The sequence below is a fragment of the Antechinus flavipes genome, chromosome 4, assembly GCF_016432865.1.
Source record: "Antechinus flavipes isolate AdamAnt ecotype Samford, QLD, Australia chromosome 4, AdamAnt_v2, whole genome shotgun sequence".
Lineage (NCBI taxonomy): Eukaryota > Metazoa > Chordata > Mammalia > Dasyuromorphia > Dasyuridae > Antechinus > Antechinus flavipes.
This window is the reverse complement of record NC_067401.1, coordinates 328,385,138-328,412,546: the sequence shown is the minus strand read 5'-3', so window position 1 is coordinate 328,412,546 and position 27,409 is coordinate 328,385,138. Positions and strand designations below refer to the sequence as shown.

At 34.0% G+C, this 27,409-nt stretch overlaps 1 long non-coding RNA gene across 1 annotated transcript; it reads right to left on the bottom strand.

Moving 5' to 3' along the window:
* Nucleotides 1–816: 816 nt before the first annotated feature.
* LOC127562278 (uncharacterized) lies at nucleotides 817–21,348 on the bottom strand. Its single transcript, XR_007953646.1, has 4 exons — nucleotides 21,273–21,348; nucleotides 13,013–13,099; nucleotides 12,033–12,143; nucleotides 817–1,050 (listed from the first exon to the last, which is right to left on the bottom strand). It is a non-coding gene; the product is annotated as an uncharacterized LOC127562278 (long non-coding RNA).
* Between the last annotated feature and the right edge of the window lie 6,061 nt (nucleotides 21,349–27,409).

The following is a 27,409-nucleotide window of genomic DNA, read 5'->3' as shown; positions in this document are numbered from 1 at the left end:
AGTGATTTAAAGTAGTATTAGTGGAGTTTTGTTGCAGCAAAAAGCCTGTTATTTGAAGGCCTGATTCTCTGTTGCCTGTTTTGTTGTTATTTATTACCTACAACATATTTCTCTAGAAATAAGAGTAGGTAAAATTAGGCAATCACTGACAGCATCAGTCCATTGTTTATTAATTAACAACTTCATACACTATCTCCCATTATCTTTTAACAGATTTTGTGCTTAAAATACCTGCTATTGAATAGAAACATGGAAATATTGACAATCTGTGAGGCTAAACACATGCCATAATAACATCTTTCACCATTATTGCTTCTGACCTCAAATTGATTTATGAATCACTGGTCACAAGGATGGCATTATTGTCAGAATATAAACTTAAATTAGGATATCTTGACTTTATGTTTGCAACTCTTTTTCATAATTGTGGAAATGTACTCTCTGTCTCAGCATTATACTGTGGAGGATTTTAAAGATGTTATAAAATGCTCCCTTGTACATGTAGTTTGCAATGAAGCCTTCCAATGACACTTCTTATTTTCTACTAAAATACATTTAACTTTCATAATAGCCAAAAAAAAAAGCCCAGGTGAGATTGTGGATATAGGATATACTTTTGAACCCCAAAAAGATATCGATTTAAAATGTGCATCTTACAATTCCAGCAATGTGACATTAGGGAAATTACTCAAATTCTCAATGTCTCATTTAACTATCTAAGACATTATGGAACAGATCATTTGTTGATTTTAATTCCTCATAGAAAATAGAAAATAGAAAAGTCATTTCCTTATATAGAAAATAATTTGGCAAAAATGAAGAAAATGCCCAAATTTATTGTACATGTTGTTGCTCTATTTGCCCACACATTAATAATTGACTAAAAACATTCCACATCAACAACTCTTAGTTTGGAATTTCAATTTCTGAATTTGCTATTGTGGCATCAATAGTCTGTTCTCTGAAATGCTTGGTGTGCTTCATTCATGTTTTCTTATTTTTTTCTGTTTACAAAAATCTGATTTCTATTCCATCTTCTTTTTTGACTGGCTGAAAGAAACAAAAAAAAAGTCACTATGAAAACATGCATAGTTAAGCAAAAATGAATTCTCAAATTGGGTGTGTCCAAAATATTTTCATCATCATTCCTTGGGAATCATGGTTTATAATTGTGCTGGTCTGAATTTTTCAAAGTTGAGTTATACAACGTTGTAAGAAAATTTTCACAATTTAATCATCAGATTCCCCCAAATCCCCAAATATTGTTCATTTCTTTCTGTACCAATTCATACAAATCTTACCAGGCTACTTTGAAACTATTTCTTTTTTATTTCTTAAAGTATAATAGTAGTCCATTAAATTTGCATATCATAATTTGTTCAACTATTCCTCAATTGAGGGTCAAACCTATTAGTTTCCAATTTGCTACTACAAAATGTCTGCTATCAATATTTTTGCCCATTCAGGTCTTTTTCTTATTTCTTGGATCTCTTTCCCATCATTGTGTTCAGTTCTTGTGCCAGGGCAACCATATATTCCCAGATAGGAAAAGAAAAGGCAACTACTGACAAAAACTACTTATAACCTGGGTCCCTGTGAACAAGCAAAGTGTCCCAGGCTTACAAAGCAAGCTCAGAGTATCATGTCCTGAATGCTATATATTGCCTTGTATACCAGACCAGACTTGTATATTGACCTTGGCTCAATGTCTTTATTTTGTTTATCTGTTTATCTCTATGAATTTTATTAATTTATCCCTTACATTACTCTTGGTGTTTGCTTTCATCTCCCCTGTCCCCTCCAGACTTTCCTCTTGTTTTGAGTTTATCTGCTCTGACCTTTTCTGGGTTTCAGCTCTTGGCTTATCTTTGGCTGATTTGTGAACTAAGCCAGCTAACAATTGCTTGCCCTGAGACCTGTGATCAATACAGAATGAATAATTGAATCAATCTTCCTGTCTCTGTTTAGGATCATATTCTCCACCTACTCAGAAAACAGTTGCCCTCTATTAAAAAATCTTCAGAGCATACTTCATGCTGATTTTTGATAACGACTTACTATTAATACTTCTCTTTTTGTGAAGAGATCTTAAACCAGCATAATGGTAATTCCAATTACTACAATAATGATGATAACAATAACAATAATGATAATGATAATGCACTAACATTTATCTACCACTTACTCTATACCAGGTACTATGGAAGTAATGTACAATTATTTTCTCATTTGATACTCACAACTACAACTAATAGCATATATAGATGCTATTATCTCCATTTTTCATTTGAGGAAATTAGTGAGAGCTTAAATGATATGCCTAAGGTCATGTAGCTATTAAGTTTCTCAAGCTGTGTTTGAAGAAAACTTTTCCTGACTGCAGTTCCAGTGTTCTATTCATTGGCTACCCAGATGCACAACATGATTTTTAATGTGATATACATTTTCCTAAAGCACAAGAGGCAGCAGGATGTAGGGGGAAGATCTCAGCACTAGTATTTAGGAAAGTGAAAGAACTTATATTTGAAACCTGCTTCTGAAAAATGCATTATCATAAACAAATCATTTAACTTACCAGGAACTTAGAGTTAAGTCATCCATAAAGAAGAGACCATAATTCAGGCACTGACATCTTTGTAGGATTGTTGTAGAAGACAAAAAAGAAATAAAATGGTGTACTTGCAGAATCCTGTTTTCCACCCCCAAAAGGTTTTTTGCCTCCTTCCATTTCACAATAGTCATACAATCAACCTTTCAGTTGAATTCCTTATCACATTTCAACTCTTCTATTGAAATACTATACCCTCAAGGATCTCCCACAACAATCAGTGTTCTGTAAAGCTGTGCTTGCTCTCTGATCTCCAAAGTTTTTTTTTTATATTTTTGATTAAAGCTTTTTATTTTTTAAAACATATGCATAGATAATTTTCAAAATTTGCCTTTGCAAAACCTATTGTTCCAAATTTTTTTTCTTCCCTTCCCTATCTCCTTCCCTAGAAGGCAAGTGATCCAATATGTTAAACATATGCCATTCCTCTATACATATTTCCACAATTATCATACTACACAAGAAAAATCAGATCAAAAAGGAAAAAAAAATAAGGAAGAAAATAAAATGCAAGCAAACACCAATAAAAAGTGTTGTGAGTTTTTTCTTCTCAAAACGCAGCCAGGTGATAAAAGTTCAGATCTTTTATTGTCCCAATATAGCCCGGTTAGCTTAGAGGCCTATCTCTCTGCTTGGTTCCAAGAGCTCTCTCCGAATGTCACCAAATCCAAAGGTCTGGTCCTTCAGCCTCTGCCTCAGTTTTCTTCAGCCTCCAGCCAGCTCCAACTCTTCATGTCATTCCGCTGAAATCTCGACTTGTAGCATCTTCACTCTCCGAAGAACACTTCTGCCACCAGCCAGCCAAGTGGAAAATATTCTGCCTTGCCTCGGAGAGAGGGCTTCTGGCGTAACTCTACTGAAATCTGACCGAGAGCTTCTGTCTGTTTCTTTTATCCAAGAGGGAGGAATTGTGGGATACGAGAGAGAGGGATTATGGGTTTTCTCCCATAGTGCTCTCTGGCCCAACGAGCTTCAAGGGAGGTGTGAACTCATTGAACTTAGTTCTACTTAGTACCTTGTTTCAGGTTCTGCCCAAAACATCTTCTTGTAAGATTAGATCAACTCTAATTAGTTAGCAGTTAGTAAGGATTCCAACATCTCCCCCTTTCTTTTGTTTTAAAACATAGGGGGTTTCTGAAGGGGTACACATAAATCCATCAATATGGGCCAGAACTTTGTAACAGATATACATGGTATACATAAATCCATCAATATGGGAGGCATTATACATAATTTACAAAAGCACACAGCAATATAACACAGGCTAGTGGTAATGTAACAAATAACATGAATCAACATGAAAATTTAACTACTGCAAAAGTCTCATCAACAATCTTTCATCTCAAGAAATCCAATAATTCTTGCAATTGCTTAAAATACATAAGCACATAGTAATATAACACAGGCTAGTAGTAATGTAACAACATAAATCGACCTGAAAATTTACAAATGTCCATAAGTCCTAGAAATAGTCCATAAGGAATCCATTGTCCATTAGTTCATGTGCCAGGAATCTAATAATTCCTGTAAGCTCTGAAGTACTGCAAAAAGTTTCATCAACAATTTTTCATCTCAGGGACCCCAATGATTTCTGAAGATTTTAAGAATCCTTTTGACAGTCTCATTGTCAGCCATCTGATTCTTTCTTCATCTGTGGAAATATAAGCAGATCCTCTTCCCCAAGCACTTAACCTATCTAATTCTCTTCTATTTACCACTTTTGGGATTTCTCCTCATCATCTGGTAATTACATTGGAGCTGTTTGCATTGGATATTGTCTTGTTGTCTTAAAAGGCCTGTATTCTTCCCAACTGTAATCCTGATTGCTTTTCTGTTGGTTGATGACATCAGAGTTCTGAATTTCTAAAGTCTCTCTGGGTGTAACCTCAGCTGCTATCATGCCCCACCTGTCCTTTGATTGATACTTTGGAGCTGGGCCCTGCCTCTCATTCCTCTGGGTCAATATACATTTAGAGGCCCAATGAAAGCCTCGGTTACATTTTGGACATGGGGTTTTGGGTTTTCTCTCACCCTGTCTTCTCACTCTATCTCCATATCTACAATGAGCTCTCAAATGTCCAATTTTTCCGCAGTGAAAACATCGACGAGTTTCTCTAGAATTCCTCTGCCAAGAAGGACCTTGTCTTTCCATGTTCATCATAGTCTGGGCATAATAAGCATTTGTGCCCACTGTGGCACAGCGTCTAATGATTTCTTTTAAAGGAGCATTTTTGTCTAGCCCCCATATAATTCTCTTGCAAATCTCATTGGCATTTTCCTTAGCCAAATGTCTAGTCATTATTTCTGTTGCTGCATTGTCTCCAATGGTTCTTATTACAGCTGTTTGTAAACGTCCCACAAAATCTGCAAAAGGTTCATTGGGACCTTGCTCTATTTTTGTGAAAACATTATTTCCATCTTTCTGTCCAGGGAGAGAATTCCAAGCTTTTATTGCAGCCTTAGAAATTTGCTCATAGACTCTTATGGGATAATAAATCTGTTCTGAACTCTCTGCATACTGACCTTCACCAGCTAGTTGGTCAAAAGTAATTTGTACAACAGCTCCTTTTTGCCTATTGCGTCCCAAACTAAAAGGAGTGTATTTTCTCTCTTTTTGACCTGAGGAGTTGAGCTCTTCAATCACAGGATATGCATTTATAAAATCAGATATATCTTCTCCTTCATTTTTTGCTTTAATTAATGCTTTTTCTAATCTTGTCAAATTCTGCTTTACAGGAGAAGCTGACTGTGTTTCTGTCTCTCTCCCTCCCCCTTGTTCTACCCATGAAGGGTTAATTGCGGGGGGAGGGTCATGAGATGTGGAATCATCTAATTCCTCCTTCTGTGAAGTATCATACTCAGAATTGTAATTAACTCCATTCTCATCTGATTTGTCCTCCTTTTCACCTAGTAAAGTTGGCACTTCCTCCTGTACTTTCCTTTTCATCATTCTATCACTTAAATAACTTCTTATAGCCAATTGTATTACATTATATGTATTAATTATTGAGTTAGGCCCATTTTTATCATAGAATTGACAAAGATCCACTTCAATCAACCATTCATTCTCACAAATCCAGGCCAGTGGATTCAGCTTGCAATAACAACTCAATACCTAAGAACTAGTTGTACTCTGCATCTGATAGAAAACATTTTATTTTAAAAATAAAACTTACTCTTGTAAATTGGAAGGTCAGGAATGTAGTGGTTTTATGATTCAATGACTTTGAAATTTATTGAAACATGCCTTAGCTTAAACGATTTTGTGTCATCGAATAGTATTATTAGAAAACACCCGAGTAATGGGGGGAAATAATTACAGGTTAAAGTGTTTTCTAATTGTGTTCATAAATTCATGAATTTACCTTGGCAGGTAGACTCCCAAATATTTTGTATTATCTACATTTATTTTAAATAGAATTTCTCTTTGTATCACTTGCTCCTGGGCTTTGTTCATAACATATTAAAATGCTGATGATGTATGACAATTTATTTTGTATCATGCGCAAAGTTATATTCTTTAAAGAAAGGTATGATAATGTAAAAATCTTTTCTAAATTCCAGTGGTTCCTTATTGCTTGGAAGTTACAATATATACTCCTCTGTTTGACTTTTAAATACTCCAAACTTGGACCCCACATATTTTATTAGACTCATTATATACATGGTGTCCTAAAAGTCTTAGTGAAGTCTTCACTTTAATAACTTTAGAAGAACAAATCCTGCAAATTAATAAAAGTGATTTGAAATTTTTCCCATTTATTTTCCTTCTGTATCACTGAGTTGGGTGAATTTTGAATAATTGTTTTTAAATTTTAATTTTAAGACGTGTCAACTGATGCATTGTTGGTGGAGTTGTGAACGAATCCAACCATTCTGGAGAGCAATCTGGAATTATGCCCAAAAAGTTATCAAATCGTGCATACCCTTTGATCCAGCAGTGTTTCTATTGGGCTTATATCCCAAAGAAATACGAAAGAAGGGAAAGGGACTTGTATGTGCCAAAATGTTTGTAGCAGCCCTGTTTGTAGTGGCTAGAAACTGGAAAATGAATGGATGCCCATCAATTGGAGAATGGCTGAGTAAATTGTGGTATATGAATGTTATGGAATATTATTGTTCTGTAAGAAATGACCAGCAGGATGAATACAGAGAGGTCTGGCGAGACTTACATGAACTGATGCTAAGTGAAATGAGCAGAACCAGGAGATCATTATACACTTCGACAACGATATTGTTATGAGGACATATTTTGATGGAATGGATTTCTTTGACAAAGAGACCCAACTGAGTTTCAATTGATAAATGATGGACAGAAGCAGCTACACCCAAAGAGAGAACACTGGGAAACGAATGTGAACTATCTGCATTTTTGTTTTTCTTCCCAGGTTATTTATACCTTCTGAATCCAATTTTCCCTGTGCAACAAGAAAACTGTTCGGTTCTGCAAACATATATTGTATCTAGGATATACTGCAACATATCTAACATATATAAAACTGCTTGCCATCTAGGGGAGGGGGTGGAGGAAGGGAGGGGAAAAATTGGAACAGAAAAGAGTGCAAGGGATAATGTTGTAAAAAAATTACCCTGGCATGGATTCTGTCAATATAAAGTAATTATTAAATAAACTTAAAAAAAAAAAAGACGTGTCAAATTGTTATTTTTCTATTACTTTTGTGATAGCTTCTAGATATTACTTACTTCTCCATACATTTGTATAGAAAAGGTTCTTTTGCTTGTCTATCTCAATTAATTTGTCTATCTCTCATTTTTTTTCTTGTGGTGTCAAGTCAAAACTGTCGCATGTGCATCACAAAAATTTAAAGCTTGGATTACAATGATTTTCAATCATTGAACAGCAGATGCAAATTTTTACAATAATCATCTAAAGCAATGTTCAGCAAAAGACAGTGGTTATTTTTCAAAAAGAATGATAAATATATGTATTTTAAAATGTAAGTAATTAACCTTTCAAATGTAATTTGTTTTATGTTTGCAGCATTTCTTCTTTTAAAGTTATTGAAGCTTAAAGTAGCTGGCTACAAAATAAATCCCCATAAATCCTCAGCATTTTTATACATCACCAACAAAACCCAACAGCAAGAGATACAAAGAGAAATTCCATTCAGAATAACTGTTGATACCATAAAATATTTGGGAATCTATCTACCAAAGGAAAGTCAGGAATTATATGAGCAAAATTATAAAAAAGTCTCCACACAAATAAAGTCAGACTTAAATAATTGGAAAAATATTAAGTGCTCTTGGATCGGCCGAGCGAACATAATAAAGATGACAATACTCCCTAAACTAATCTATTTATTTAGTGCTATACCAATCAGACTTCCAAGAAAATATTTTATTGATCTAGAAAAAATAACAACAAAATTCATATGGAACAATAAAAAGTCGAGAATCTCAAGGGAATTAATGAAAAAAAAAATCAAATGAAGGTGGCCTAGCTGTACCTGATCTAAAATTATATTATAAAGCAGCAGTCACCAAAACCATTTGGTATTGGCTAAGAAATAGATTAGTGGATCAGTGGAAAATGCTAGGCTCACAAGACAGAATAGTCAATTATAGCAATCTAGTGTTTGACAAACCCAAAGCCCCTAACTTCTGGGAAAAGAATTCATTATTTGATAAAAACTGCTGGGATAATTGGAAATTAGTATGGCAGAAATTAGGCATGGACCCACACTTAACACCATATACCAAGATAAGATCAAAATGGGTCTATGACCTAGGCATAAAGAACGAGATTATAAATAAATTAGAGGAACATAGAATAGTTTATCTCTCAGACTTGTGGAGGAGAAAGAAATTTGTGACCAAAGATGAACTAGAGACCATTACTGATCACAAAATAGAAAATTTCGATTACATCAAATTAAAAAGCCTTTGTACAAACAAAACTAATGCAAACAAGATTAGAAGGGAAGCAACAAACTGGGAAAACATTTTCACAGTTAAAGGTTCTGATAAAGGCCTCATTTCCAAAATATATAGAGAACTGACTCAAATTTATAAGAAATCAAGCCATTCTCCAATTGATAAATGGTCAAAGGATATGAACAGACAATTTTCAGAGGATGAAATTGAAACTATTACCACTCATATGAAAGAGTGTTCCAAATCATTATTGATCAGAGAAATGCAAATTAAGACAACTCTGAGATACCACTACACACCTGTCAGATTGGCTAAGATGACAGGAAAAAATAATGATGAATGTTGGAGGGGATGCGGGAAAACTGGGACACTGATGCATTGTTGGTGGAGTTGTGAACGAATCCAACCATTCTGGAGAGCAATCTGGAATTATGCCCAAAAAATTATCAAATTGTGCATACCCTTTGATCCAGCAGTGTTTCTATTGGGCTTATATCCCAAAGAAATACTAAAGAAGGGAAAGGGACCTGTATGTGCCAAAATGTTTGTAGCAGCCCTGTTTGTAGTGGCCAGAAACTGGAAAATGAATGGATGCCCATCAATTGGAGAATGGCTGGGTAAATTGTGGTATATGAATGTTATGGAATATTATTGTTCTGTAAGAAATGACCAGCAGGATGAATACAGAGAGGACTGGCGAAACTTACATGAACTGATGCTAAGTGAAATGAGCAGAACCAGGAGATCATTATACACTTCGACAACGATATTGTTATGAGGACATATTTTGATGGAAGAGGATTTCTTTGACAAAGAGACCTGAGTTTCAATTGATAAATGACGGACAAAAGCAGCTACACCCAAAGAAAGAACACTGGGAAACGAATGTGAACTATCTGCATTTTTGTTTTTCTTCCCGGGTTATTTATACCTTCTGAATCCAATTCTCCCTATGCAACAAGAGAACTGTTCGGTTCTGCAAACATATATTGTATCTAGGATATACTGCAACATATCTAACATATAAAGGACTGCTTGCCATCTAGGGGAGGGGGTGGAGGGAGGGAGGGGAAAAAAATTGAAACAGAAACGAGTGTCAATATAAAGTAATTATTAAATAAAAAATTAAAAAAAAAAAGACTGGAATCTTTGCTTAACTATAGCTTGCTTGAGGGAGGTGAGAGAGAAGAAAGGAGGAAAAAAAAGAATAAAATTTTAAGAATGGCAGAGAACAAAAAGACAACCTACAATGAAGTAAAGGAAACATGGACACACTCAAATATAAATTCTTCTGCCATTATATATTCTTTTTTGAAATGGTTACTTATTATTATATATTTTGAAGCCTCCCTGATGTTCTTCTAGACACATGACAAAGTTTTGCATTGCTTTGTATTTCTTTTCTGTTTTTATTGTTTTTCTTAATAAAATAAATATATTTTAAAATCAAGGATAACCATAGCACTTCACAATTATCAAAACTTTTAAAAATTGAATCTATTTTTTTCACTCAATGAATTACTACTTGAGTCAAATAGTGAAAATGATATTTATTGTAAAGAGGCAGCAAAGCTGAGTGGAAATAATGCTAAATTTAAATTCAAGTAAATGATTCAAATTATCATGTGATACTAAAAAAAAAAGACATTTTATTTCCAAAATAATAATTATATTTATTTGATTTATGTACTTAAAATATTAGCTTGAGAAAGGATCTATTGGCTTTGCCAGATTCCCAAAGGGATCCATGATGCACTCATACAAAGATTAAGTATTCTTGATACAGTGGTAAATATTAAGGCATCAGTGGAAGAATAATTTGTTAAATGAATGGATTTTTTTTTAATGAGTAGCTTAGGATCATTTACAAAACTAAAATATTTTCCAAACGCAGTCTACCTTAATCTTTTCTCATTCTCCTATTCAATTCATTGTTCATTTGCAGTACCTTTCAAAGACAGATGTATAGAAGAACTAAGTTGAGGGGCTCCTCATCAATTTGTCAATAATATTTATTAAATGCCTAATATATGCCAGATACATATGCACTGGAAACACAACGTAACAGAAAACAAATACATGTCTTTGCTAATATTATGTATAACAAATTGGGTTTTTGTCACTTACTTTAGAAAATATTTCTGTAATGGAAAATAGCATTATTCCCAACACAAATAAAAAGGCAGAAGTTACTATAAAGTACAACCACCTTCTCTCAGATTTCCTCAATCCACATGATTATTAGTACCAGAGAAGGCATAGGTCTTTGCTCCAGATTATATCTATATATTGCTGCTCCAGATTATATCTATATGATTCACTATTTCTCTGTCTGACCTTTTCTTGGTCATTTGGTCTACAATTACCTTCCACATCAATTCTTTTTTTCTATGTTCTGGTTCTCACTCTTTAGCGGATATTTCCAGATGAGCATGGCTTTGCTCTCTATTTGGACTGTGTGTGATTTAGCTTTGCTCAAATTCCTCACTCAGATTGAAACAGGAAATCTTCATTTCTCTGTAGACATTGTTTATGATTCTGTCACTACTATTCTAATGTTTTTGTGTTTTTCTCAGCAATATTTTAAAGCTCTTATAGTAGCCAGGGTAACATCTAGCTGTTCTGTTCATTACCAGATAGCTTTGTCTAGATTCTAGATAGTTTGTCTTAGTAAGAATTATAACCTCACCACTCCAATATCAAAAGGACATACTACTTGTTTGGTCTCTATAGTCACCCATCTTAATGGTTTCCAGTCCTGATTCCTGACTTATTTAGGGTAACTTCCTTAACATCTTAAAATTCTCAGTATAAAATGTTAATTCCTCCCACATCCACATACTAACATCAGCTAACACATGTGGACACTAGAGAAACTATTTTCATTTCTTTCTACCTATCTTTTCAACTCTTGCTATTCTTTTATACCTTCTTTTCTATATAAACTTCTCCTATAAGGCAAGTGACATGGTAAAAAAAAAAGGCATTATAAAATACTTCATCCAATCATAAACAGAAGTATACACATTGTGTAATAAGAACCAGGGAAAACAGATAGACAGTCCAAGATGAAATAAATACACAACTTAGACATGGTATCAAAAAGTTACAGAATCATAAGTAAGTGATGTGTTTCTAAAGAGCAAATAAATATTAAAAGAAAATTATAATATATGAATATAAATATAAAATAATTTATTTTGTGACAGGAAAATAAAATATTATTATCTTCTTAAGTTAAGTGCATATAAATATATTTTGGGGATATAGATGATAGATAGAAAATATAGAAGCAATATATAAACAGGTGACAGATAATTAGATATATAGCCAAGTAGATGAAGACCCAAATTTTTTGCAATGAAATTCTGGGTTTATTTCTCAGCTCTGCCACATGCTGATTATATGTCTCTGGGCAAATCAGTAACCCAGGAAGCAAGACACTAAAACAATTACCAATCTACAAAGATGGAGGGAATTTTCTCACATAGGAATGTTCTACACTAATCAAATCATAGATCTGTACCTGCTGAATCTCCTCTTCCTTTTCCAATAAAGTGGGGGTAAGAGTAGTGGAGGAGGTGGTAATGGTGCTCATGCTTCTGGGAGTTTGTATACAAGTCTCTTCATGTATTTCCTAGAAGACATAGAATGTAGAGAATGAGTGACAGAAAAATAACTTGAGAAATAAGAGAAAGAAGGAAGTAGGACATTACATAGGTGACTGAAAAAAAGTGAAAATGGAAGTAAAAGAAGGAATAAAAGAATTAAAGGAGAGAAGGATAGATATACAGAGAAAGAGGGAGAGGGAGAAGGAGAGGGATAGGAAAAGGAAGAGAGAAAGATACAGAGAAGCAAAGAAGAAAAAAGATAGATGCAGGTAGAAGGAAACTATTATATTGAATGCATTTTTAATAACATGAGATGTCTTGCTGATAACTGTATTGTGTGTGAAATCTCTCAGTAAAGATATTTGCATTGCTCTTTATAAATGGTAACAGTTTAGCAGGCCAGATTGTTTTGGGAAATGGAGGGGGGGACATTCTATTAGCTATAGTGAGGGTGGGGGGAATGGCTGGGTGTGAAAGAAATTAGTTACAGGCAGATAGGGAATATCTGTGTTATGGTGGAACAAAATTTACATGCAGAGAACCTTGGGGTAATTTACACACTCTAATCCTCATTAGTTGTGTAAACTTGGAGAAGGTACTTCACCTCTCTGAACCTGAGTTTCATTATCTGTAAAACTGAAATCAGATTGACATGATCTGTAAGGTTTCTTCTAATCCTTAATCTATTATCTTCCTGCTAATAGATTTTGTCTGGGATTTCTGATAGAGTCAATATACCTTGGTGAATAAAAATGATGTAACTGTACCTAAATGTTGGTTAAAAGAATCCTGTTAATGAATAAGAGTTAAACTTTCTTTCAGAAAGAAAGGGAACAATTCTAGAAATCAAGAAGAGATTATATCTTGGAAATAATAGAATTGAATAAATTCATACCTACTTTAATTGAAGTTTCTTGTGATTTTAGTTAATTTATCCTACTTGATCTTTTTTGGTTTGATACTTTGCCATTTCTAATCCTTTCTGGAAGTAAATAATTATAAATCATTGATTTAGAAGCAGCATTACTTGTAATGATTACATTTTTATTTATTTTTTATTTTATTAGTTAATTATTTTACTTAAACTTTTATAAAGTTAAGAATTAAAAGTTTTTTTTTTTTAAGTCTAAATCTGAATAGTAAAATTTCTCTTACTTTAAGAGATATGGTTAAACTGCAGTGCAAATTTACTTTCTCCATTATGAGTCTAATCAATCTCTCATCTGCTCTAATCAGTTGCCATTTTCTATAATAATATTGCCAATTTGCACCAATATTAAAGGTTTCTATTTTTCTAGAATCACACACACACACACACACACACACTCATACCTACACACAATCCCCTCCACACACATACATATTTATTTTGGGGGGTGGGGCCAGGCTATTGGAGTGAAGTGACTTGTTCAGGACCACACAGCTAGGAAATGTTAACTGTCTTAGACCAGATTTGAACTCAGGTCCTCCTGACTCCATGACCAGTGCCCTCTGCTCCCGCATATTTATTTTGTTATAGGTGCTCTAAGGTTGCAACTTTTTAATTTAATTTAATCAATTTATCAATTGATTATTATTAATTGATAATTAAATTATCAATTGATTATCAATTAAATTAAATTTAGTTTAATCAAAATTCTGCATTTCATACTGTTCTATCTTGTTTGGTCACAAATTCATCCCTTCTTCATAATTCTGACAGGTAAATTATTGTTCTTCTAATGTGATTATGGTATCACCCTTTATGCCTAAATCATGTATCCATTTTGCCCTTATCATAGTATGTATGTTGTAAAATGTTGGTCAATGCTTAGTTTCAATTGTTTCCAGTTTTCCTGGCAGTTTTTGTTAAATAGTGAACTGGAGTCTTTGACTTTATCAAACAGTAGATTACTATAGTCATTGACTACTGTTTCTTGTGTAACTAACTGTTATACTATTTTATTTTGTATGCATTTCCAAATAGTAAAAACTGATTTTTCAATGGATATTATTGCAGTCAAACTTTTGTTTGCAATCAAACACAGAATAACTCAGATATGAAATTTTAATATAAGGGATAATGAGAGATACAATTGTTGTTTGTATGACTTTAACCACTTCTCTAATATGGATAACATGGCTAGTTCCTAAATCTTTCTCATTGGAAAGGTACCAGATAATGCTGTTTTTAATGATCATGCCCAAACCATTTACATTAACAAACTATTAAAAAGCAGAAAATTCATCCCAAGAAATAAATGATTGATGAGAAGACTATGAAAAACAACAACAAAATGTATGATGACAAAATGGAATCCCTAGCTAGCAATTTTAATTTGGTCCAATAGCTTTTAACTTAAAATCTTACCAATCTGTTTTGTAAAAAATGTACCTTTGTGCCATTTTTTATGGAAATTCCTGTATTCCCTCCTACTTGCTGCTTCTAGTGTTTTAAATAGTCCATTAATCAATTTTATTAATTTAAAAAATTGATTTCCTCAAGGCAGGAGCTATTGTAATTGAAACTGCAAGGATATAAGAAAGAAGCTATCTTCACAACAGCAAAGTGAAATGTAATATTACTATATATGTATGTAGGCACACACACACACACACACACACACACACACAATATGAAGGGCTCTCTAGGTAGCTGATAAGCTTTTTAATCATAGTGTTTGACTTCTTATATCTGATTTGTTGCCCCTTACATGGCAGGAGGATGGACTTGGAGGCACTTTTATCTCTAATTTCTTGATAAGCACTACTATCAACTTGACAGCCTGGACTGATTAAATATCACCATTCACATGCAAAGCATAACTACTGCCTTTAGGACTGTCTGAAGCTAAAATTAAATGTAAATTAACACAAACACACACCCCACTCAGCTTCTTCCCCATCTCTGCTATGCTTTGTGTTTTGTTTTTTGGTGAAGAGATGAATCAGGTACAAACCACATTTTCCCACATTAATACTTGAATAGCATCAAGAAGGGATATACCAAAGTATGTGAACCCAATTAAGAATTTGGTTAAGCAGAAGAGGACTTGGCAGTTGCAATAAGTTAAATGGACCAGCAGACAGATACCCCAAAGTGAACAGGATTCAAATAAAGCATAGAAGCCCAAATCAAAGTTTCTAAATCAGAAAAGGTTAGGATATAAGTAAGGGATATCAATAATACAAGTGACCTAACAGTAGTAAGAATGGAATTTAATAGTAAGTCAAAGGGAAAACTGTTATATTCTGTTAATTCAGTCACAGTTGTGTCATTATCGTCTACCCCTATTAATTTTGAGAACTTATCCAATTTTATCCTCCCTATTTATTGACCCTTCAGATACTTTACACAATTGATTCTTTTATTAAAAAACTTTGATCTTTTTCTTGAGATCATTCAATATTCTTGAATTAATGATAATCTGACTTCCCAACAACAATATTAACCACATATCTGGGCTTCTCCACTATTTGATGCACCTATTCTCATGCTCCTGGATATACAAAGGCCAGAGAGAGTTGGAATTTCTCTTGCTTGTCAGTTACACTTCCAGATCCTCTTGCCATTATTCAGAAATTTTCCTGATTTCTCAAGGAGTTATTTTCCTTCCTTTCCTAAGAAGTTTAGTAACTGCTTAGCCATTTTTCTCTTCATACTATATCCTTCTCTACTTGGAAACGTCTGAAAGAATCACAGATAAAGAAAAAAAAAGAAGAAACATTTAAATTTATCAAATTGAACTTTCTCATTTTAAAGACAGAGAAACTGAGGTTTAAACAAAGGAAATTACTTGTTCAATTTCACAGATAGCTAACAGAGCTGTTATTCAAACTCAGTTTCACTGCTATGAAACCTAACATTCTTTCTACTTCTCTATGTGACGTTCCCTAAAACTCCTCACATTCACAATTAATCAACCTTTTCAGCTCCTGAGAGGTATACTTTCATCCTCAAATGCTTATAGATATGCTTTTGATATCGACCTCTCTGTCAATCATGACTTCCATAATTGAGAACTCTGAATTGATTCTAAATTATTGCAACACCTACCCTTCTATCTCTAACTTTGCCTTATATCTCCAAAAATGTATTCTTTTTTTCACTTACTTATTCTAAACACTTCACCTTTATTTCCACTAAAATGAATTCTTTGCTTCTCTTCCTAACTCTGGACTTACCTGGCTTCCTGTTCAGTTCAACTCAACATCTTCATCATGAAATAAAGGTAAAATTAGGGAGTACAGACAAAATAGGGGAGAAAAGGCAGGGGATTTCCTAGGTTCTCCCTAATTCCCCTCCAAACAACTTTAAATAATACTTTAAAATATAAACCAAATGGGGGCAGAGCCAAGATGGCAGAGAGGACACACACTTGATTCTGAGCTCCCTTCTACCCTCACTTATTAATTACCTAATTCTGCTTCAGAAAAGTGCTAGTAGAATCCACAAATATTGGGAGTACAACAAATTACCAGCCAAAGATAACTTGGAAGATCACCAGAAAAGGTCTTTGTTTGATTGGGAGGGAGGAAGCTAGCACAAGCAGAGAGGCAAAACACAGAGGCCAGCCCATGCTGAGGAGACCAGGGGCAGGGTGCAGTCTCCATGCATGGATTATTTGCAGGGAGGACTCTACCACAGGTTATCTGCTCTGATTTGGTTGCAAAGCAGTAGATCAGCAGAGAAGTTACACAAATGCTAAAAGTAGAGTGTACCCCAAAACGCCAGAGTTTAACAGGACCTGGCTATACCCACTGAGCTCTGGGAGTGGCTCAGCACATCCACAGTGCAGTTGCTCAGCTGCAGTCCACAACGTGGACCTCTGTCCAGGGCAGTGACACTTCTGCTGCTTGTCCCAGGGCAGCTGCTGCTCTGCAGCTCAGCCACGTATCTCAGGGCAGCTGCTGTTCAGGGCTCTGCACGGAGCAGTTGCACTTCCTGAACAGGCTTCTGCCCAGGACAGTCACACATCTGCACAATGGGTTTATTTCTAGGGCAGTTATACTGCACCAATAGGAGCTCTTCCCAGGGCAGTAACACTTCCACAGCAGCATGGCTATGCTTTGCAGCTTGTTTGCAGGACGACTGCCGTCTATCTGTTCCTGTTCTGTAGAGGAAGCTGAGAACCTCCTTATCCTAAAGGCAGAACTTAAGGGCTTTAAAAAATGAATAAAAAGCCAAACAAGCTCTAACTATAGATGGGTTCTATACAGAAAGAGAGCAGATTTCCAACCCTGAGGAGACTAATAGCAGACAATCTCCAGACAAAATCCCATAGGAGGATATAATCTGGGCCTCATCACACAAGGCTTTCCAAGAAGAAATTAGAAAAAATCTTAAAAGAAAGCTAGAAGAAAAATGGGGAAAGGAAAGAGAAGCTCTGCAAGAGAGTATGGAAAAGGCATATAATTAATTAAAAGAAAGATTTGAAAAAGAAAACAACTACCTGAAATGTGAAATGGAAAAGGTAAAGAACTCCCAGGGAAACAAAATTTGTGAACTGGAAAAGATAAAGAACTCCCAGGAAAGAAGGATTTGTGAATTGGAAAAAGAAAATAATTCATTAAAAAAGTTAGTGAGATGGAAAAAAATTCCATAGAGCAAAACAACTCATTTAAAAACTCGGGTGGACATATACAAAATTAAGTAAAACAAGTTAATGAAAAAAATAACTCATTAAAAATCAGAACTGAAGAAACAGAAAGAAATGATTTGTGGAGACATCAGGAATCACTCAAGCAAAACCAAAAAAGAAAAAAGAAAAATTGAAAAAAAATGTACTTGGAAAAAGAAAAGAAAAGACTTGGAAAAGAGATCTAGGTGAGATAATCTGAGGATTATTGGACTTCCTGAAAATTATGATGAAAAAAAGAGCCTAGACACCGTTTACAGGAAATCATCAAAGAGAAATGCACAGGTGTAATAGAATCCAAAGGTAAAATAGGCATTGAAAGAATTCCTTGAACAGCTTCTGAAAGAGACCCTAAAATAACCTCAGATCACGATGCAATAAAAATTACATTCAACAAAAAATTAGGGGTAAATAGACCAAAAAGTAATTGGAAATGAAACAAACTCATCCTAAAGAATGAATGGGAGAAACAGCAAATCATAGACACAATAATTTCACCCAAGAGAATGACAACAATGAGACAAAATACCAAAATTTGTGGGATGCAGCCAAAGCAGTAATAAAGGGAAATTTTATATCTCTAGATGCTGACTTACATAAAATAGAGAAAGAGAAGATCAATGAATTGAGCTTGCAATTAAAAAGCTAGAAAAGGAACAAATTAAAAATTCCCAATCAAATACCAAACTTGAAATTCTAAAAGTAAAAGGACAGAACAATAAAATTGGAAAAAAAAAACTATTTAATTAATAAATAAAACTAAGAATTGTTTTTGTGAAAAAAAAGCACAACAAAATAGATAAACCTTCAGTTAATTTGATTAGAAAAAGGAAAGAGGATTATTAGTCTCAAAAATGAAAAAAAGGAGAAATTTCCACCAAAAAAGAGGAAATTAAAACAATAATTAGGAGTTACTTTGCCCAACTTTATGCTAATGAATTTGACAACTTAAGTGAAATGGAGGAATACCTACAAAATATAGATTGCCCAGATTAACAGAAGATTAAATAAATTACTTAAATAGTACCATTTTGGAAAAAGAAATAGATCAAACTATTAATTAACTCCCTAAGAAAAAATCCTTAAGACCAGATGGATTTGTATGTGAATTCTACCAAACATTTAAAGAACAATTAACTCCACTACTATACAAACTATTTGAAAAAATAGGGAAGGAAGGACTCCTGTCAAATTCTTTTTATGAAACAGACATGATACTGATACCTAAATCAGGTAGGATGAAAACAAAGAAATAAATTTATAAACCAATCTCCCTAATGAATATTGATGCAAAAATCCTAAATAAAATATTAGCAAAGTGATTATAGAAAATCATTCCTAGGATAATACACTATGAACATTTAGTATTTATACTAGTAATGTAGGCCTGGTTTAATATTAGGAAAACTTTTGCCTTTAGCAAAATTCACTATCTCAATAACCAAATTAACAAATCTCAATAGATGTAGAAAAAGCATTTGGTAAAATCCAACAGCCATTCCTACTAAAAATAATAGAAAGTACAAGAATAAATGTACTTTTTCTTAAATGAGTCAGTAGCATTTATTTAAAACCATCAGCAAGCATCATATATAATGGGGATAAACTGGAGCCATTCCCAATAAGAATAGGTGAAACAAGGTTGCCCACTATTACCACAACTATTCAATATTGTATTAGAAATGCTAGCTTTGGCATTAAGAGAAGAAAAAAGAGATTAAAGTAATTAGAATAAGTAATGAAGAAACCTAATTATCACTCTTTGCAGATGATATGATATTTAGAGAACCCTAAAGAATCAACTAAAAACTATTAGAAATTATCCACAAATTTAGCAAAGTTTCAGGATATAAAATAAATCCATATAAATCATCAGCATTATCATACATCACTAACAAAATCTAACAAGAAGAGATACAAAGAGAAAATCTATTTAAAACAACTCAGTATGGTAAATATTTAGGAATCTATCAGCCAAGGGAGGGTCAGGAACCATATGAGCAAAACTTTCCACTTTCCACATACTTTCCACACATTTTCCACACAAATTAAATCATATCTAAGCAAATGGAAAAAAATATCAAGTGCTCTTGGAATATAATATTCCAAGCAAATATAATAAAGATGACAATACTACCTAAACTAATTATTTATTTTGTGCTATACAATTCAAACTCCCAAGAAACTATTTTACTGACCTAGAAAAAGTAATATTCATCTAGAAGAACAAAAGGTCAAGAATTTCAAGGGAATTAATGAACACAATGCAAATGAAGAAGCCCTGGCTATACCAGATCTAAAACTATACTATAAAGTAGTGGTCATCAAAACCATTTGGTACTGGCTAAGAAATAGACTGGTTGATCAGTAGAATAGATTAAGTTCATAGGACAAAATAGTCTATAACTATAGCAATCTATATATTTGCAAAACAGAAAAGAAATAACTCAGAAGAAAGGTGATTTTGTGCAGCTATTTTCAGAAATGGCTTCATGTATTTGAGATCCTCAGCACTAGAATTTCTTACTTCCTTGTCCTAGCATTAACACCTTTCCAATGCTTAGACTCTGGTCATTTATACCACCTGGCATGTTTTCATTTCTATATGACTGCATTCTACTAGAACAAATCACATAATCAGTGCAACAGATACACATTTGTCTAAACCCAACTGAGCCATCACTATGCTACATAATAATTTTTCCTTTATTATTACACTGCTTGTCAGTGGACATTTTTATGTTTTTCCTCTCCCCTAATGTCATCACAGCCTTCATTTACATATCTTTCTAGTAATAATCTGTATCTGAAACTTTACTCAGAAAAATTGAGGCAGGAACTGTGAGCTCCTTCACTCTCCTTACTTCAAATTTCAACATCCATGTCACCATTCACTACTTCTCTTATCCTTTGTTCTCATCTATGAGAAAAATGTGGCCCATATCCTTGCTACTGTTAACCTTTGGGGCTTTACTCCATCTTTTTCCATATTCTCTGAAAGTTTAGATAATAAATTCCTCCTCTCCCAATTTCAATAACTTTATTACTACTGTCTCCTTCGCTAATATTTTGAAACCTTTACAGGATTTCGCCTTCCTAAAATCAAAATATAGCAAACAGAAAAAAAGATCACTCCCAATACTCTCATGCCATACTGGATTATTTTGTTCATTTTGTTGTCAAGCTCCCAGAGTTTTCTACTCTCATCTGGTCCTCTTCTTTTTTACCCATTTTTCTTAATGCTTTCACATTAAGTTTTCTAAAGCCAAAACTGTATTTGACAACATACTATTAATTGTTCAATCTAACATCCTTCTCTCTCTGAATCTTTATCTTTCTTGAAGTCACAGAAACTCTTAAAACTGTTGAATCCTGGGGTTGAGACAAGATGGCAGAGTAAAAGAGGCCAAGATGGGAGGACTTTGACTAAGCTATTCCTAGCTTCCCTCAGAATCAACACCAGATGAAGCCTTTGAATAGAATTTAAAGTGACAGAACTCACAAATATTTGTAAGTAACAAATTTCCAGGAGAATACCTCTTGAGAGGTCTTCAGAAATGACTCGTCTCAATTAGGTGGGAGGAACAATATGGTCCAGGTAGGTGCAGTTAAGACAGGCCTAGAGTAGAATCTAGTTGAAGGTTCTTAGCTAAAATTCAGCAGCCCTGATTGGTTCAGAAGCCAGTGGATCAGAGCTCCAACTAGCTGTGAGACGTCCCAACTTTCCATAACTTTATTAAGTAGCTATAGTAAAACAGTGAGCTTTCAAATTAATCAATACATAATTTTTAAATATAATCTATACACAGGACAGCATGAGAGATCATGGGAAAACAACCATAAACCTAAATTCTGACTTTAAGGAGTTTACTGTTTACTGAAGGGATATGTATGTGCACAGATAAAACAAAAATTAATTTGAACATGGTGAGAGTAGTTATGGGAAGCGTTTATATTTAATGTAACATTAGATGAAACTTGAAGATGACAAGTCTAACCAGTGGAGAAATGAAAAGTTTCAACTATGAAGGTAAATAGAGCCCCTAATCTCCAATATAACAAGCTGGACTTGGCCACACTCATTCAGCACATAAAAGAAGCTAGCAGAACAGGCACCACAGCAGCTAAATCCCTGTTGCCCTGTAGATAAAGCTTGGAGCTTTCTTCCCTTTAGCCTAGGAGCAGACTCCAAGCTTCAAAATAAGCAAAAAAGAGCTATTGTGGAAGCAAGGAAGAATAGACCTTAAACTCCTAAGGACACTAAAGACAAAATGCCTCCAGATAAAACCTGAAAGGATGAATTGAGTTGGTCTCTAAATCAAAAGGCTTTCTTGAAAGAAGTAAAAAAGAATCTAAAAAGAACAGAAGAAAAATGGGTAAAGTTAATGAGAGCTTTGCAGAACAGTTTTGAAAAGGAAACACAAATTATTTAAAGAAAAACTACACTATAAAAATAGATTTGATGAAGTAGAAAAAGAAAACATCTCCTTGAAAAACAGAACTGGGGAAATACAAAGAGAACAACTCCCTAAAAAATAGAATTGATGAAATGAAAAATACCCAATGCACAAAACTGATGAATCCTCTCTGTTTTTATACATATACAATTATTGTTGAGGGTATCACCAACCTCCCTGTAAAATACCTCTGTATTTTGAAATTGTTCTAGATTCTTCTGTCTCCCTCATGGTGCTCCACATCTCGCCACTCAGCAAGTCTTGAAATTTTATCACCACAACATCCCTTGTATTTATAGGTTTAGCCTCACTACCCACATAATCTCTCACCTATTTAAATCACTCAAACCTTCCCTTGATGGTTGCAATAGTTTTTTATTTGGCATAAAAATTTAGAGTTTCCTACCTAACTCATTCTTTAGACAGTTGCACAAATATGATTACTAAGGCACAAATCTGATTTTGTCAGTTCCCTAACCAATACCATTTAGTGTTTCCCTATTGTGTTTAGGATAAAATACAAGCAAGTCCGCTGGTGTCTGATTTTGTCCATTATCTCCCTTTCATCTACTGTTCCAGCTTTATTGCCTTTTGTATATTCTTCACTACAAATCAACTGAACTGCACTTATATGAAAATTGCCTGCCTTTACTGCTTCTATAGATTTGAAAAAAAAAAAAAAAAGGCTGCCATCATTTTCATAGTTGAGGCTTTTCATTTCTTCACTAGATTTATCATCTTCAAGTTTCATCTAATGTTACATTGAATATAAACTCTTCCCATAACTACTCCCATCATGTTGAAATTAATTTGTTTTTATATATCTGTGCACATACATATCCCTTCAATAAACAGTAAACTCCTTTAAGTCAGAATTTAGGTTTTGGCTTATATTCCCATGATCTTTCATGCTGTATTGTATATAGACTACATTTTTAAAATAACTTTTTATTGATAGAACCCAAACCAGGGTAATTTTTTACAGCATTATCCCTTGAATTCAGTTCTGTTCCGATTTTTCCCCTCCATCCCTCCACCCCCTCCCCCAAATGGCAAGCAGTCCTTTACATGTTGAATAGGTTACAGTATATCCTAGATACAATATATGTGTGCAGAACCGAACAGTTTTCATGTTGCACAGGGAGAATTGAATTCAGAAGGTATAAATAACCCAGGAAGAAAAACAAAAATGGAAGCAGTTTATATTCAGTTCTTTCTTTTGGTGTAGCTGCTTCTGTCCATCATTGATCAATTGAAACTGAATTAGCTCTCTTTATCGAAGAGATCCACTTCCATCAGAATACATCCTCAAACAGTATCATTGTTGAGGTATATAATGATCTCCTGGTTCTGCTCATTTCACTTAGCATCAGTTCATGTAAGTCTCACCAGTCCTCTCTGTATTCATCCTGCTGGTCATTCCTTACAGAACAATAATATTCCATAACGTTCATATGTCACAATTTACTCAACCATTCTCCAATTGATGGACATCCTTTCATTTTCCAGTTGCTAGCCACTACAAACAGGGCTGCCACAAACATTTTGGCACATACAGGTCCCTTTCCTTCTTTAGTATCTCTTTGGGGTATAAGCCCAGTAGAAATATTGCTGGATCAAAGGGTATGCACAGTTTGATAACTTTTTGAGCATAGTTCCAAATTGCTCTCCAGAATGGCTGGATGTGTTCACAATACCACCAACAATGTATCAGTGTCCCTGTTTTCCCACATGCCCTCCAACATTCCACAGTATGTTTCCCTGTCACTCTAGCCAATCAGGCAGGTGTGTAGTGGTATCTCAGAGTTGTCTTAATTTGCATTTCTCTGATTAATAATGATTTGGAGCATATTTTCATATGTCTATAAATAGTTTCAATTTCTTCATCTGAGAATTGTCTGTTCATATCCTTTGACCATTTATCAATTGGAGAATGGTTTGATTTCTTATAAATTAGAGTCAATTCTCCATATATTTTGGAAATGAGGCCTTTATCAGAACCTTTGATTGTAAAAAATGTTTTCCCAGTTTATTGTTTCCCTTATAATCTTGTCTGCATTTGTTTTGTTTATACAAAAATTTTTCAATTTGATATAATCAAAATTGTCTATTTTGTGGTCAATACTGATCTCTAGTTCTTCTTTGGTCATAAATTCCTCCCTCTTCCACAGGTCTGAGAGGTAAACTATCCTATGCTCTTCCAATTTATTTATAATCTCATTCTTTATGCCTAGGTCATGAACCCATTTTGACCTTATCTTGGTGTACAGTGTTAAGTGTAGGTCAATGCCTAGTTTCTGCCATACTAATTTCCAATTTTCCCAGCAATTTTTGTCAAATAATGCATTCTTATCCCAAAAACTGGTGTCTTTGGATTTGTCAAACACCATATTATTAAAGTTATTGGCTGTCTTGTCCTTTGAACTTAACCTATTCCATTGATCAACTAGTCTATTTCTTAGCCAATACCAGATGGTTTTAGTAACTGCTGCTATATAATATAAATTTAGATCTGGTACAGCTAGGCCACCTTCATTTGATTTTTTTTTCATTAATTCCCTTGAAATTCTTGACCTTTTGTTTTTTCCATATAATCTGGAAATTAACTATTTCCATATGAACTTTGTTGTTATTTTTTCTAGTTCATCAAAGTAGTTTTTTTGGGAGTCTGATTGGTATAGCGCTAAATAAATAGATTAGTTTAGGGAGTATGGTCATCTTTATTATATTTGCTCACCCAATCCAAGAGCATTTAATATTTTTCCAGTTGGTTAGATCAGACTTAATTTGTGTGGAAAGTGTTTTGTAGTTTTGCTCATAAAGTTTCTGATTTTCCCTTGGCAGATAGATTCCTAAATATTTTACACAATCAGTAGTTACTTTAAATGGAATTTCTTTTTGTAACTCTAACTGTTGGATTTTGTTAGTGATATATAAGAATGCTGATGACTTATATGGGTTTATTTTGTATCCTGCAAGTTTGCTGAAGGTGTGGATTGTTTCTAATAACTTTTTAGTAGAGTTTCTGGGGTTCTCTAAGTATACTATCATATCATCAGCAAAGAGTGATAATTTGGTTTCCTCATTGCCTTTTCTTATTCCTTTAATCTCTTTTTCAACTCTTATTGCCAAAGCTTGCATTTCTAAAACAATATTAAATAGTAACAGTGATAGTGGGCAACCTTGTTTCACTCCTGATCTCATTGGGAATGGTTGCAGTCTGTCCCTGTTACATATGATGCTTACTGCTGGTTTTAAATAGATGCTACTGATTATTTTAAGGAAAAGACCATTCCTATACTCTCAAGAGTTTTTAATAGGAATGGATGTTGGATTTTATCAAATGCTTTTTCTGCATCTATTGAGATGATCATATGGTTTTTGTTAATTTGATTATTAATATGGCCAATTATATTGATAGTTTTCCTAATATTGAACCAGCCCTGCATTCCTGGTATAAATCCTGCGTGATCGTGGTGTATTATCCTGGGGATGATTTTCTGTAGTCTTTTTGCTAATATCTTATTTAAGATTTTAGCATCAATATTCATTAGGGAGATTGGTCTATAATTTTCTTTCTCTGTTTTCTTTTTTTTTTTTTTTTGAGTATTCTTTTTTTTTTCATAGTTGATCATCATATATTCTTTTTTTAAATTTTTTTTTTATTTTTTATTTAATGATTACTTTATATTGACAACATTATTCCTTGCACTCGTTTCTTTTCCGATTTTTTTCCCCCTCCCTCCCTTCACCCCCTCCCCTAGATGGCAAGCAGTCCTTTATATGTTGGATATGTTGCAGTATATCCTAGATACAATATATGTTGCAGAACCGAACAGTTCTCTTGTTGCATAAGGAGAATTGGATTCAGAAGGTATAAATAACCTGGGAAGAGAAACTAAAATGCAGATAGTTCACATTCGTTTCCCAGTGTTCGTTCTTTGGGTGTAGCTGCTTATGTCTGTTATTGATCAATTGAAACTTAGTTAGGTCTCTTTGTCAAAATATGTCCTCATACAATATCGTTGCGAAGTGTATAATGATCTCCTGGTTCTGCTCATTTCACTTAGCATCAGTTCATGTACGTCTCGCCAGTCCTCTCTGTATTCATCCTGCTGGTCATTTCTTACAGAACAATAATATTCCATAACATTCATATACCACAATTTACCCAGCCATTCTCCAATTGATGGGCATCCATTCATTTTCCAGTTTCTAGCCACTACAAACAGGGCTGCTACAAACATTTTGGCACATACAGGTCCCTTTCCTTCTTTAGTATTTCTTTGGGATATAAGCCCAATAGAAACACTGCTGGATCAAAGGGTATGCACAATTTGATAATTTTTGGGGCATAATTCCAGATTGCTCTCCAGAATGGTTGGATTCGTTCACAACTCCACCAACAATGCAATAGTGTCCCAATTTTCCCGCATCCCCTCCAACATTCATCATTATTTTTTTCCTGTCATCTTAGCCAATCTGACAGGTGTATAGTGGTATCTCAGAGTTGTCTTAATTTGCATTTCTCTGATCAATAATGATTTGGAACACTCTTTCATATGAGTGGTAATAGTTTCAATTTCATCCTCTGAAAATTGTCTGTTCATATCCTTTGACTATTTATCAATTGGAGAATGGCTTGATTTCTTATAAATTTGAGTCAGTTCTCTATATATTTTAGAAATGAGGCCTTTATCAGAACCTTTAACTGTGAAGATGTTTTCCCAGTTTGTTGCTTCCCTTCTAATCTTGTTTGCATTAGTTTTATTTGTACAAAGGCTTTTTAATTTGATGTAATCAAAATTTTCTATTTTGTGATCAGTAATGGTCTCTAGTTCATCTTTGGTCACAAATTTCTTTCTCCTCCACAAGTCTGAGAGATAAACTATTCTATGTTCCTCTAATTTATTTATAATCTCGTTCTTTATGCCTAGGTCATGGACCCATTTTGATCTTATCTTGGTATATAGTGTTAAATGTGGGTCCATGCCTAATTTCTGCCATACTAATTTCCAATTATCCCAGCAGTTTTTATCAAATAATGAATTCTTTTCCCAGAAGTTAGGGGCTTTGGGTTTGTCAAACACTAGATTGCTATAGTTGACTATTCTGTCTTGTGAACCTAGCCTTTTCCACTGATCCACTAATCTATTTCTTAGCCAATACCAAATGGTTTTGGTGACTGCTGCTTTATAATATAATTTTAGATCAGGT